This window comes from Delphinapterus leucas, chromosome 8 (genome assembly GCF_059928025.1).
Source record: "Delphinapterus leucas isolate spDelLeu-1000000601 "Yukka" chromosome 8, BTC_Dleu_Yukka2, whole genome shotgun sequence".
Classification (NCBI taxonomy): domain Eukaryota; kingdom Metazoa; phylum Chordata; class Mammalia; order Artiodactyla; family Monodontidae; genus Delphinapterus; species Delphinapterus leucas.
This window is the reverse complement of record NC_143136.1, coordinates 67,228,088-67,243,275: the sequence shown is the minus strand read 5'-3', so window position 1 is coordinate 67,243,275 and position 15,188 is coordinate 67,228,088. Positions and strand designations below refer to the sequence as shown.

General features: G+C 38.3%; 1 protein-coding gene and 1 pseudogene across 1 annotated transcript in view; one reads left to right on the top strand and one right to left on the bottom strand.

Annotated features, from left to right (window-relative positions):
• The window catches only part of COBLL1 (cordon-bleu WH2 repeat protein like 1), a 190,043-nt gene that overhangs the window by 69,464 nt on the left and 105,391 nt on the right, over positions 1 to 15,188 (bottom strand). The gene's annotated exons all lie outside the window — the stretch shown is intronic.
• On the top strand, positions 4,489 to 6,497 carry LOC111172809 (hypoxanthine-guanine phosphoribosyltransferase pseudogene; annotated as a pseudogene).

Below are 15,188 nucleotides of genomic sequence, written 5' to 3'. Positions count from 1 at the left end.
TTCTCTTCCCTTGGCTTTGTGTGACAATACAACCCACTGTTTTCCTCCTTCTTTACTGCCACTCCTCAGTCTCAATGCCCTTATCTCTTTGTCTGATTTCTAAGTGTCGAGGCCACCCCAAGGCTCCTTGTCTGCCCCCTTCTCTTCTCTTCTACAACCCTCAGGCCCAAGTAATTTCATGAAATTCCATGGCTTTAAATACCATCCGCAAGTTGATAACTCTCAAATTCACATCTCCAACCCTGACCTGTTTATTGAGTTCTGACTTATATGCCCAATAATCTCATGGTCTTTGCCATTTGAATGTCCCATAGGTATCTCAGAATCAAAACTCTTGAGTCTCCTCTCTACCCCCAATTCTCATCCAAGCGTCCCCCCAGTCCCCCCCATCCCTGGGAATGGCTCCACACTAACCACCTTGTTAACTCAAGCAAAAATTCTAGGCATATTTTAATTCCTCTCTATGCCTATCTCCTATTTCCAATTCATTTTCAAGTCTTGTGGGCTTTTAGCTCTAAAACACATCCTGAACCTGTATACTTTTCACCAGTTCCTCTGCTACCACCCTGGCAATTAAGCTATCAGCTCTTGATTGGACTGCTCCAACAGCCTCCTGACTTGTTTCCCCACTTTCGGCTCTTGTCCCTTAAAATGTATTATTCTCTGCAGTAGTCAAGAGTGATCTTTTTTTTTTTTAATATATTTATTTTTACTTATTTATTTTTGGCTGCACTGGGTCTTCAGTGCTGCGCGCGGGCTTTCTCTAGTTGTGACAACCGGGGGCTACTCTTCATTGTGGTGCACGGGCTTCTCATTGCGGTGGCTTCTCTTGTTGCAGAGCACGGGCTCTAGGCACGCAGGCTCTAGTAGTTGTGGTGCGTGGGCTCAGCAGTTGTGGTTCACGGGCTCTAGAGCGCAGGCTCAGAAGTTGTGGTGCACGGGCTTAGTTGCTCCGCAGCACGTGGGATCTTCCTGGAGCAGGGCTTGAACCCGTGTCTCCTGCACTGGCAGGCAGATTCTTAACCACTGAGCCACCAGGGAAGCCCAAGAGTGATCTTTTAAATATGTAAATCAGACCACATCACATCTCTGACCCTTCACTGGTCTCCCAATACATCGAGAATAAAACCAAATTCCTGTTCTTGGTTTGCAAAGCCCTAGATGAGCCAGCCTGGTGGTTCTCAAAGTGTGATTTCAGAGCACCACCTGGGACCTTGTTAGAAATGCAAATTCTCAGGCCCTACCCCGGACCTAAATAATCAGAAACACAGAGGGTAAAGGCCTGCAATGCACCTTCGACAAAACTCTCCAAGAGCTTCTGATGCATGCTAACATCTAAGAAATCACTGAGCCAGCCCCTGCCAACCTCCCTTCTATTTACTCACTTGCAACTCCCTATGTAATTCACACTGGCCTTCCTTCCCTTCCTTCACATCTGAGGGACTTGCAGAGCTGCTCCCTCTGCCCCAAATGTTTTCACCACAGAATTTCAAACTGCCTGCTCCTTCAGCTCATCCAGACAGCAGATCAAATGTGTCCTCCTTGTATAGTGGTTCTCCGACCACTGAAAAGGGGGGGCCAACGCCTAGCCCCACCCATCTCAGCTCACACTTCACCCAGTGGTGCTCAAATTTGGCTACACAATGGACTCACCTGAGGACTTTCATAAAATGCTGAGGTTCAGGCCCCACACCCGGAAATTCTGATTTACTGGCTATGGGAATTTTAAAATCTCCCCAAGCAATTCTAAAGTGCAGCCAAGTTTGAGAACCACTAGTCTAGTACAACGCCTGACAGATAGTAGGTATTCAATGAGAGTTGATGATTTACTTTCCTAAGAACTTTGTAATGTCTGAAACACTGCCAGAAGGTTGCTACTTAGGTCAATCAAGTTTGTGTAAATTCAGGAAGTTCTCAGAATCGCTCAATGTAACAATCTTAAAAGTAGTCCCCCCCCAAAAAAAAAAAGTGGTCCCAAAGTATAATAACTTTTCCAAATTTAAATTCCCATTATATATATATTTTTTACATCCCAACTTAGCTTTATATGGTTAGCATTTTTACAAACATTGCATTGCTTCTTTTTTTAAATTTTATTTATCTCTTTATAAGCAGGTTCTTATTAATCTATTTTATACATATTAGTGTGTATATGTCAACCCGAATCTCCCAATTCATCCCACCCTGCCCCCCGCTTCCCCCCTTTTTGTCCATACGTTTGTTCTCTACATCTCTGTCTCTATTTCTGCCTTGCAAACCAGTTCAACTGTACCATTTTTCTAGATTCCACATATATGTGTTAATATACGATATCTGTTTTTCTCTTTCTGACTTACTTCACTCTGTATGGCAGTCTCTAGGTCCATCAACATTTCTACAAATGACCCAATTGTGTTCCTTTTTATGGCTGAGTAATATTCCATTAAATATATGTACCATTTCTTCTTTATTCATTCATATTTTGATGGGCATTTACGTTGCTTCCATGACCTGGCTATTGTAAATAGTGCTGCAATGAACATTGGGGTGCATGTGTCTTTTTGAATTATGGCTTTCTCTGGGTATATGCCCAGTAGTGGGATTACTGGGTCATATTTTTAGTTTTTTAAGGAATCTCCATACTGTTCTCCATAGTGGCTGTATCAATTTACATTCCCACCAACAGTGCAAGAGGGTTCACTTTTCTCCACACCCTCTCCAGCATTTGTTGTTTGTAGATTTTCTGATAATGTCCATTCTAACCAGTGTGAGTTGATACCTCATTGTAGTTTTGATCTGCATTTCTCTAATAATTAGTGATGTTGAGCATCTTTTCATGTGCTTCTTGGTCATCTGTATGTCTTCTTTGGAGAAATGTCTGTTTAGATCCTCTGCCCATTTTTTGATTGGGTTTTTTTTTAATATTGAGCTGCATGAGCTGTTTATATATTTTGGAGATTAATCCTTTGTCCGTTGATTCGTTTGCAAATACCTTCTCCCATTCTGAGGGTTGTTTTTTTGTCTTGTTTATAATTTCCTTTGCTGTGCAAAAGCTTTCAAGTTTCATTAGGTCCTGTTTGTTTATTTTTGTTTTTATTTCCATTACTCCAGGAAGTGGGTCAAAAAAGATCTTGTTGTGATTTATGTCAAAGAGTGTTCTTCGTATGTTTTCCTCTAAGAGTTTTATAGTGTCCAGTCTCACACTTAGGTCTCTAATCCATTTTGAGCTTATTTTTGTGTATGGTGTTAGGGAGTGTTCTAATTTCATTCTTTTACATGTAGCTGTCCAGTTTTCCCAGCACCACTTATTGAAGAGGCTGTCTTTTCTCCATTGTATATCCTTGCTTCCTTTGTCATAGATTATTTGACTATAGGTGCATGGGTTTGTCTCTGGACTTTCTATTCTGTTCCATGGCACTATATTTCTATTTTTGTGCCAGTACCATATTGTCTTGATTACTGGAGCTTTGTAGTAGAGTCTGAAGTCAGGGAGTCTGATTCCTCTAGCTCGGTTTTTTTCCCTCAAGACTGCTTTGGCTACTCAGGGTCTCTTGGGTCTCCATACAAATTTTAAGATTTTTTGTTCTAGTTCTGTAAAATATGCTACTGGTAATTTGATAGGGATTGCATTGAATCTGTAGATTGCTTTGGATAGTATAGTCATTTTCACAATATTGATTCTTCCAATCCAAGAACATGGTATATCTCTCCATCTGTTTGTGTCATCTTTGATTTCTTTCATCAGTGTCTTATAGTTTTCTGAGTACCGGTCTTTTACCTCCTTAGGTAGGTTTATTCCTAGGTATTTTATTCTTTTTGTTGCAACGGTGAATGGGATTGTTTTCTTAATTTCTTTCTGATCTTTTGCTGTTAGTGTATAGGAATGCAAGAGATTTCAGTGCATTAATTTTGTATCCTGCAACTTTACCAAATTCATTGATTAGCTCTAATAGTTTTCTGGTGGCATCTTTAAGATTATCTATGTAAAATATCATGTCACCTGCAAACAGTAACAGTTTTACTTCTTCTTTTCTAATTTGGATTCCTTTCATTTCTTTTTCTTCTCTGATTGCCGTGGCTAGGACTTCCAAAACTATGTTAAATAATAGTGGTGAGAGTGGACATCCTTGTCCTCTTCCTGATCTTAGAGGAAATGCTTTCAGTTTTTCACCTTTGAGAACGATGTTGGCTGTGGGTTTGTCATATATGGCCTTTATTATGTCGAGGTAGGTTCCCTCTACGCCCACTTTCTGGAGTTTTTATCATAAATGGGTGCTGAACTTTGTCAGAAGCTTTTTCTGCATCTATTGAGATGATCACATGGGTTTTATTCTTCAATTTGTTAATACTGTGTATCACATTTGGATTCTGCTTGCTAGCATTTTGTTGAGGATTTTTGCATCTATATTCATCACTGATATTGATCTGTAATTTTCTTTTTTTGCAATATCTTTGTCTAGTTTTGGTATCAGGGTGATGGTGGCCTCGTAGAATGAGTTTGGAAGTGTTCCTTCCTCCGCAATTTTTTAGGAAAGTTTGAGAAGGATGGGTGTTAGCCCTTCTCTAAATGTTTGATAGAATTCACCTGTGAAGCCATCTGGTCCTGGACTTTTGTTTGTTGGAAGATTTTTAATCACAGTTTCAATTTCAGTGCTTGTGATTGGTCTGTTCATATTTTCTATTTCTTCCTGGTTCAGTCTTGGAATGTTATACCTTTCTAAGAATTTGTCCATTTCTTCTAGGCTGTCCAATTTATTGGCATAGAGTTTCTTGTAGTAGTCTCTTACGATGTTTTCTATTTCTGTGGTGTCCTTTGTAACTTCTCCTTTTTCATTTCTAATTTTATTGATTTGAGTCCTCTCTCTCTTTTTCTTGATGAATCTGTCTAATGGTTTATCAATTTTGTTTATCTTCTCAAAGAACCAGCTTTTAGTTTTATTGATCTTTGCTATTGTTTTCTTTGTTTCTATTTCATTTATTTCTGCTCTGATCTTCATGATTTCTTTCCTTCTACTAACTTTGGGTTTTGTTCTTCTTTCTCTAGTTCCTTTAGGTGTAAGGTTAGATTGTTTATTTGAGATTTTTCTTGTTTCTTGAGGTAGACTTGTATTGCTATAAACTTCCCTCTTAGAACTGCTTTTGCTGCATTCCATGGGTTTTGGATCGTCGTGTTTTCATTGTCATTTGTCTCCAGGTATTTTTTGATTTCCTCTTTGATTTCTTCAGTGATCTCTTGGTTATATAGTAACTTACTGTTTAGCCTCCATGTGTTTATGTTTTTTACCGTTTTTCCCCTGTAATTGATTTCTAATCTCACAGCATTGTGGTTGGAAAAGATGCCTGATAGGATTTCAATTTTCATAAATATACCAAGGCTTGATTTGTGACCCAAGATGTGATCTATCCTGGGCTTTCCCACGTGGTGCCACCTCCTGCTTGGCCCTGCTGTTGGCTTCCTCCTCCCCAGTCTTCCCTCAGCCCGCACACCAGCCAGCTCCGTTATGGTGACCCACAGCCCCAGCATCGTGATTAGTGATGATGAACCAGGTTATGACCTAGATTTATTTTGTATACCTAATCATTATGCTGAGGATTTGGAAAAGGTGTTTATTCCTCATGGACTAATTATGGACAGGACCAAATGGCTGGCTCAAGATGTGATGAAGGAGATGGGAGGCCATCACATCGTGGCCCTCTGTGTGCTCAAGGGGGGCTATAAATTCTTTGCTGACCTGCTGGATTACATCAAAGCACTAAACAGAAATAGTGATAGATCTATACCTATAACTGTAGATTTTATCAGAATGAAGAGCTACTGTAATGACCAGTCAACAGGTGACATAAAAGTAATTGGTGAAGATGATCTCTCAACTTTCACTGGAAAGAATGTCTTGATTGTTGAAGATACAATTGACACTGGCAAAACAACACAAACCTTGCTTTCCTTGGTCAAGCAGCATAATCCAAAGCTGGTCAAGGTTGCAAGCTTGCTGGTGAAAAGGACCCCTCAAAGTGTTGGATATAGACCAGACTTTGCTGGATTTGAAATTCCAGACAAGTTTGTTGTAGGATATGCCCTTGACTATAATGAATACTTCAGGGATTTGAATCATGTTTGTGTCATTAGCAAAACTGGAAAAGCAAAATACAAAGCCTAAGATGAGAGTTCAAGTTGAGTTTGGAAACATCTGTAGTCCCATTGAAATCACCAGGAAAATGATCAGATGTTCTAGTTCTGTGGCCAGCTGCTTAGTAGAACTTATTGCATGTATCTTCTAAGAATTTTATCCGTTTTGTATTTTAGAAAGGCCAGTTGCTGCATTCCTGAACTCTTTATTTGCACTAGGAGCCTGGAGACTATCAGTTCCCTTTGGGTGGATTGTTGTTTGACGTGTGAATGAAAAATCTCTTAAACCACACCACTACTGAATGAAAATATTGAAATTGTACCTGTAAGAAACATTGACAGAGAAGAATATATTCGTTTTTAATTGGTATTTTAATTTTTATATATTCAGGAAAGAACAGAAGTGACTGAATATTGTTAATTAAACCACTGTGTGTTTAGAAAAAAGGCAGTCAGTTTCATATCAGTGACAGCATTGAGAGGTATCATTATGTTGGATAAACCATATGTCCTGGAGTTATTTTAGTAGGTTTCAGTAGTATTAACTGTATTTTCCCACTTGTTCAGATTATTTCTGGCAAATCTTTGTCAACAGTTCCTTTTAAATACTGGTAAATAAGTTCTAAAAACCTACCACTTTTTGAAGTCTTCAATGTAAAAATCCTTAAATAAAGGCTGTCTCTTTAAAAGAAAAAAAAGAAAGATGTGATCTCTCCTGGAGACTGTTCCATGTGCACTTGAGAAGAAAGTGTAATCTGCTGTTTTTGGATGGAATGTCCTATAAATATCAATTAAATCTATCTGGTCTATTGTGTCATTTAAAGCTTGTGCTTCCTTATTAATTTTCTGTCTGGAGGATCTGTCCATTGGTGTGAGGTGTTAAAGTCCCCCACTATTATTGTGTTACTGTCAATTTCCTCTTTTAGAGCTGTTAGCATTTGCCTTATGTATTGAGGTGCTCCTATATTAGGTGCATATATATTTATAATTGTTATTTCTTCTTCTTGAATTGATCACTTGATCATTATATAGTGTCCTTCTTTGTCTCTTGTAACGTTCTTTATTTTAAAGTCTATTTTATCTGATATGAGTATTGCTACTCCAGCTTTCTTTTGATTTCCATTTTCATGGTCTATCTTTTTCCATCCCCTCACTTTCAGTCTATATGTGTCCCAAGGTCTGAAGTGGGTCTCTTGTAGACAGCATATATAGCAGTCTTGTTTTTGTATACATTCAACCAGCCTGTGTCTTTCGGTTGGAGCATTTAATCCATTCACGTTTAAGGTAATTATCGATACATATGTTCCTACTACCATTTTCTTAATTGTTTTGGGTTTGTTTTTGTAGGTCCTTTTCTTCTCTTGTGTTTCCCACTTACAGAATTTCCTTTAGCATTTATTGTAGAGCTGGTTTGGTGGTGCTGAATTCTCTTAGCTTTTGCTTGTCTGTAAAGCTTTTGATTTCTCCATCAAATCTGAATGAGATCCTTGCCGGGTAGAATAATCTTGGTTGTAGATTCTTCCCTTTCATCACTTTAAATATATCATGCCACTCCCTTCTGGTTTGTAAAATTTCTGCTGAGAAATCAGTTGTTAATGTTATGGGAGTTCCCTTGTATGTTATTTGTCGTTTTTCCCTTGCTAGTTTTAATAATTTTTCTTTGTCTTTAATTTTTGTCAATTTGATTACTACATGTCTCGGCGTGTTTCTCCTTGGGTTTATCCTGCCTGGGACTCTCTGTGCTTCCTGGACTTGGGTGGCTATTTCCTTTCCCATGTTAGGGAAGTTTTCAACGATAATCTCTTCAAATATTTTCTCGGGTCCTTTCTCTCTCTGTCTTCTCTTTCTGGGACCCCTATAATGTGAATGTTGGTGTGCTTAATGTTGTCCCAGAGGTCTCTTAGGCTGTCTTCATTTCTTTTCATTCTTTTTTCTGTTCCATGGCAGTGAATTCCACCATTCTATCTTCCAGGTCACTTATCCATTCTTCTGCCTCAGTTATTCGGCTATTGATTCCTTCTAGTGTATTTTTCATTTCAGTTATTGTATTGTTCATCTCTGAACAATTAATTCTTCTAGGTCTTTGTTAAACATTTCTTGCATCTTCTTGATCTTTGCCTCCATTCTTTTTCCAAGGTCCTGGATCATCTTCACTATCATTATTCTGAATTATTTTTCTGGAAGGTTGCATATCTCCACTTCATTTAGTTGTTTTTCTGTGGTTTTATCTTGTTCCTTCATCTGCTACATAGCCTTCTGCCTTTTCATTTTGTCTGTTTTTCTGTGAATGTAGTTTTTGTTCCACAGGCTGCAGGACTGTAGGTCTTCTTGCTTCTGCTGTCTGTCCTCTGGTGGATGAGGTTATCTAAGAGGCTTGTGCAAGTTTCCTGATGGGACGGACTGGTGGTGGGTAGAGCTGGGTGTTGCTCTGGTGCCCAGAGCTCAGTAAAACTTTAATCTGCTTGTCTGCTGATGGGTGGGCCTGAATTCTCTTCCTATTGGTTGTTTGGCCTGAGGCGACCCAGCACTGGAGGCTACAGGCTCTTTGGTGAGGCTAATGGCAGACTCTGGGAGGGCTCACACCAAGCAATACTTCCCAGAACTTCTGCTGCCAGTGTCCTTGTCCCCAGCTCCCACCTCTGCAGGAGACCCTCCAACACTAACAGGTAGGTCTGGTTCAGTCTCCTATGGGGTCACTGCTCCTTCCCCTGGGTCCTGATGCACACACTACTTTGTGTGTGCCCTCCAAGAATAGAGTCTCTGTTTCCCTCAGTCCTGTCAAAGTCCTGCAAACTAATCCCACTAGCCTTCAAGTGGTGATTCTCTGGGAACTCCTCCTCCCATTGCCAGACCCGCAGGTTGGGAAGCCTGACGTGGGGCTCAGAACCTTCACTCCAGGGGGTGAACTTCTGTGGTATAATTGTTCTCCAGTTTGTGAGTCACCCACTCAGAGGTTATGGGATTTGATTTAACTGTGATTGCGCCCCCCTACAGTCTCATTGCAGCTTCTCCTTCGTCTTTGGATGTAGGGTATCTTTTTTGGTGAGTTCCAGTGTCTTCCTGTGGATGATGGTTCAGCAGTTAGCTGTGATTCTGGTGCTCTCACAAGAGGGAGTGAGTGCATGTCCTTCTATTCCGCCATCTTGAGCCACCCCATTATATTTTTGCTTCCTTTTTTCTAAGAAGGAAGGTCCTTATGGAAGGAAGGAAAACAAATTTCTCTTGATATTTTTCACTGAGTTATAATTTATACACAGAAAAATGTACGAATATAAGTGAATACATTTTCACATATATATACACACTCAAGGAAACCCCACACAAAGATATAGAGTAGGAAAGTGTATCTATACATTAAAAATTAAATATTAAATTTCTCATATCTGTCCCATAAATGTTGCTGCAATTTCAGCTTGTCTCAGGGTTTTCCTAAATATCTTATGTGGGATGTTTATTTTATGCACAGTTAAGAAAGTCAAACATCAACAAGAAGAGAGATGAGAAAAGCCTTCAGTAGAAAAGGGCATATCAACGGAGGAGATAAAAACTTCATCAAAACAAATAAGCAAAGTTGAAAAACAGGCTTGAAAGCAATGTAAACAATGAGTCACAAGACAGTCAGCCATATTATTGGGCACCCACTGTGTTCTCAGTGCTATAGAAAGAATCTGGGTAGATTAAAGAAATACCACATGAGGTCCTCTAATACCAGTAGCTTAAAAATGAAATTAGTCCAACCAAACAATTTCAAAGATATCCTAAATGGACCCTACAAAAACTAACTTAACTGAATGCCTATCTAGTTCCAGGAACTGTGCAAGTGTTTTACATAGATAATCCCTTAACAAGTGTCATCCTTTTTAAAAAAAATTAGTATCTTATTAAATTCTTAAACATTTATAGAGATTAGCAAGTAATTTTTCTCCGAAACAAACTGAAACTTCAAAACCATGACCCAGTGCTCACTTGATGCCCCATTCACTCTGTGCATAGGCTTCTGCTCAGTAGGTAATACATGTCAGTAGCAACTGGGCTCAGCGTCATCTACGGAAAGCTTCCTTTGAACTTCATATTTGTTGCCTTGCAGGCAATGTACTGATATATGGAAAAGTTAGTGCCGTTTATGGAAGTTGGTCTGAAAAGGTAAATAAAAAATGTGCTTGACACTACAATTTAAAAATTCAAAAATGATTAAAAAAACACGGGGAGAGAGGACTATGCCAAACTTTTTGGGCTTCTTTTTTCTTTGCCATATAAAAATTAAGTATAAAAAGCCCTATAAAGTTATATTTCCACTTTTTCAAAAGAGGTTAAATACTTATGAAATTTAAGATGAAAAAAATCATCCACAATTGACTTGTTTTACTTATTATGTTCTCTGAAACAACAAAATAGTAAATGTAAAAAGAGAAATTTTCTTCTCTAAAAGGAAGTTAAAATGTTCTTAGTTTGCAACCTAGATGTCCTTCAGTAGGCCAATGGACAAATAAACTATGGTACGTTCAGACAATGGAATATTATCCCATTATTTCCATTTTTTCCACTAAAAAAGAAATGAGCTGTTGTCATGGAGGAGCCTTAATTTCATATTACTAAATGCAAGGAGCCGGTCTGAAAAGGCTGCATATTGTATAATTCCAACTATATTACATTCTGGAAAAGGCAAAAATATGGAGAAAATAAAAAAGACGAGTGGTTGCCAGGAGTTGTGGGGAGAGATGACCAGGTGGAGCACAGAGCATTTTTAGAGCATGAAAATACCCTACATGATACTATACAGATGAATACATGTCATTATGTTTTTGTCAAAACCTGTAGAATGTATATCAAGAGTGATTACTAATGTAAACTATAGACTTCGGGTGATTATGATGTGTCAGTGTAGGTTCAGTTGTGACAGCTGTACCACTCTGGTGAGGAATACTGACAATGGGGGAGGCTGTGCATGTGTGGGGACAAGGGTCTATGGGAAACCTGTACCTTCTGCTAAGTTTTGCTGTGAACCTAAAACTGCTCTAAAAACACTGTCTTAAAAAAAAAAAGAGTTCTCAGTTGGAATGTTTTTTCAATTTTCAAAAGCACGCTAGGTAAGGAACTGAAATGTGGATGTTATAGTTATTAAAATATATGCACATATGCATGTTAAACAGTGGGAATGTATATGTCAGCCAAACAAGCACACTGGTAGATTAACCAACCATAAAATGAAAGCAGAAGTTGCTTTCAAGTCACAATCTCAGTAATCTACTCTCAAATATGTACTTTGGTAAATACTAAACAGCATTTAGTCATCAGTCTCTGTTAAAGTTTTAAATCTATGTTGAGGAGTAGTGTGTGTTGGCATAAACCGTATTCAAAGGCATAACATTCACTGCATACTGATAAAGAAAAGTCCTTGGAATGGATTTTCCAAGTTAAGTTTCCTAGCTACAAGTTTTGTCAAACACTGGCTAGAAAAACTACTTGGAAATAGTGTCTCACAGTTTAGAAATATTAAAAGCTAAAGTAGCACCTTATACAAAAATTAACCTAAAGTTGATCTAAATGTAGAACATAAAATTATAAAATGTTTAGATCAAAATGTAGGAGAAAATCCTTGGGACTAAGGCTTAGGCAAACGAATCTCAGACATGACATCAAAGACACAATCCAAAAGATTTTTAAAATATCAAGAAACTAAACTTCATCAAAAAGTAAAATCTTTTGCTCTGTGAAAGACCCAGTTATGAACATAAAAAGACAAGCCACAGACTGGGAGAAAATATTTGTAAGTCACATAGCCAACAAAAAGACTTATAATCCAGAATATAGACAGAGCTCTCGAAACGTGATAGTAAGAAAACAAAGAATCCAATCATAAAATGGGCAAAGGTTTGAACACTTTACCAAAGAGGATGTGAGAAAGAGGCACATGAAAAGATTCTCAACATTATTATCCATTTAGGGAAATGCAAATTAAAGCTATGATGAAATACCACTATGCACCTAAATTAAAACTACTGAAAATATCAAGTACAGACAAGAATGTGGAGAAACTAGATCTCTCATAGGTGACTTGAACAAGGTGAGTGCAAAATGGCACAGCCACTTCGGGAAATGGTTTGGCAGTGTAATATGAAGCTACATACTCATACCATATGACCCAGCAATCTATTCCTAGGTATTTACGTGAGAGAAACAAAAACTTAGTTTGCATAAAACCTGTATGTCAATGTTTATTGCAGCTCTCCTCATAACAAACCCAAACAGGGAACAGCCCAAATGTACTCCAACGTGAGAATGAATAAACAAACTGTGATGCATCCATACAATGGAATACTACTCAGCAATAAAAAAGCAAGCCTTGATACACTCAGCATCTTGGATAATCTCAAGGGCATTATGCTGAGTGAAAAAGCCAGTCTCTAAAGGTTACATACCGTATGGTTCTATTTATGTGAGTCCCAAAGTGACAGACTTATGGTCATAGAAAACAGATCACTGGCTGCCAGGATTGGAGGCAAGGTGTAACTATTAAGAGTAACATAAGGGGGCTTCCCTGGTGGCGCAGTGGTTAAGAACCTGCCTGCTAATCCAGGGGACACGGGTTCGAGCCCTGGTCCCGGAAGATCCCACATGCCATGGAGCAACTAAGCCCATGAACCACAACTACTGAGCCTGCGCTCCAGAGCCCGTGAGCCACAACTACTGAGCCCACGAGCCACAACTACTGAGCCCACGTGCCACAACTACTGAAGCCCTTGTGCCTAGAGCCTGTGCTCCGCATCAAGAAAAGCCACTGCAATGAGAAGCCCATGCACCACAACGAAGAGGAGCCCCCGCTCGCCGCAACTAGAGAAAGCCCACGCGCAGCAGTGAAGACCCAACACAGCCAAAAATAAAATAAATAAATAAATTTATTTTTTTTTTAAAAAAGTAACGTGAGGGAGTTCCTTTATGGTGGCACAACAGATCTGTATTCTGATTGTGGAATATCACGCGAATCCATACATGTAATAAAATTTCATAGAATTATAAATCAAAACAAATTTTTAAAAATAATAAAGAATGCATGTAAAAGCTGATGAAATCTAAATAAGGTCTGTACTTAAGTTAATAGTATTGTACCAAAGTCAATTCCCTGGTTTTGATAATGTACTATGGTTATGTAAGACATTATTATTGGGGAAAGCTTGGAGGAAGGCAGAGGGAAACCTCTGCACTATTTCTGCAATTTCTTCCAAGTCAAACTATTGAAAAGTAAAACACAATAAAAATATTTCTAAGGTAGTGATTCTCAAAATTCAATGAGCATTAGAATCAGCTATGGAACTTGTTTCTAATACAGATCTGCTTGGGTGGCCCCATGTTGTACCTTTTTAAATAGAATCTGCATATGGGGTCCAGGTGATATATACTAGTGGTCCAGCACATTACAGTTTGAGACCCACTGGACTAAAATAAAGGCAAAGGTATTAGAATGATGATCTCCACAATGATCTCCACCAATGATTTCCATCAATATGTATTGTTCTATTTAATGGCTAATAATAAAGAAGTCCTACCTACACAGAACCTCATTCACAGGCTATCTTACTGAGCCAAGAGGTTCTCATTTATAGACTCAGTGAAAGACATACAAATGATCTATTTTAAAAACACAAATACCATTATTCATAACACAAATCTGTTATATCAATACAGAAGTGAAAATGCTGATATTTAAAAAAAAACGTTATTAAAACAAAGGCATGTAGGGAAAACATATTCTCAATAAGAAAAAAGGTCACATTTTTAAATGTCTATAAAAGGTCCTTACCTATGCTTCTAGGTAAAATCACTACTGTTGGCAAACTACACACACATATATAAGCATTAAGGCATTTGATCTAAAAGTTTCTTTTGTTGGAAAATAAAGCATTAAAAGATCAACCTAGACATTACTTCATATACAACAAAATAAGAATTAAAACCCAAGAATTCTGCCAAGACTTCCTTCAATTATTCCCTCACTAAGTGGCACAACTTTCAAACCCCGGACCCATGGTTTTTGCTTTTACGTTGGCGGTGGGGGGGGGGGGGGGGGCGGGGCGGAGGTCTTTGTGCCAACCACCTGTTAGGCCCCTTTCACCTTTCCTCAGGGAGAATGATTCACAGTTTCCCACTGTCTTCCATCCATCTTATTACCAGGAGAAATGTAGCAATATAACAGAATAAATCAAGTCTTAGAACACCTAAGGCTGCTAATTTCTGAAAGACTGCTGATTTCTATCTTAAACAGTTGCTACAGGCTCCTAAATGCTAGCTTACTTGCTCGCAGCTCTGTGGAAAATTAATTCTTTTGCATGAAGAATTAGTCATTTTCTGATTATGCTCAAATAGTTCAACTTTAATAATTATCAAACATAATAATTAGCAAAATCTAGAATGTGGATAGTCTACAATCCAGTTTCTCTAACAAATTGAAAATGTGGGGAAAAAGATGGGGGCGGGGGTAAGAACTGATATAGAATGAGAGATTTAAGTGACAAAACCACCAAAGTAATGCATGAAACTCAATCCAATTTGGACAGAGACTGTTAGAGAAATTTAAATAAAACTGGGTGTTGGATGACATGCAAAAGGAACTATTAATTCTGTTAGGTACAATAATAGCACAGAAGATATATTTAAAAACAAAAGTCCTTATTACTTCTTCCACTCTACTATTCCTAGTAAGTGCTTCAGGTACGCAAAGATCATCATTTTTCTTTCTAATATCTTTGCCCTCACTCTAACACATCTCAAGCCCTAGGCAATCACTAATCAACTTTCTGTCTCTATATAGTTGCCTTTTTGGATACTTCATATAAATGGAATCATACAATATGTGTCCTTTTGTGTCTGACTTCTTTCACTGACTATAATTCTTTTGAGGTTCATTCATGTTGTACCATGTATCTGTACTTTGTTACTTCTTGTTACCCAACAGAATTCCATTGTATGAATATACAACATTTTACTTCTCCATTCACCAATTGATGGACATTGGGTTGTTTCTACTTTTTGGCTATTGTAAATAATGCTGCTATGAACATTTACAGGCAAGTCTATACACACCCCT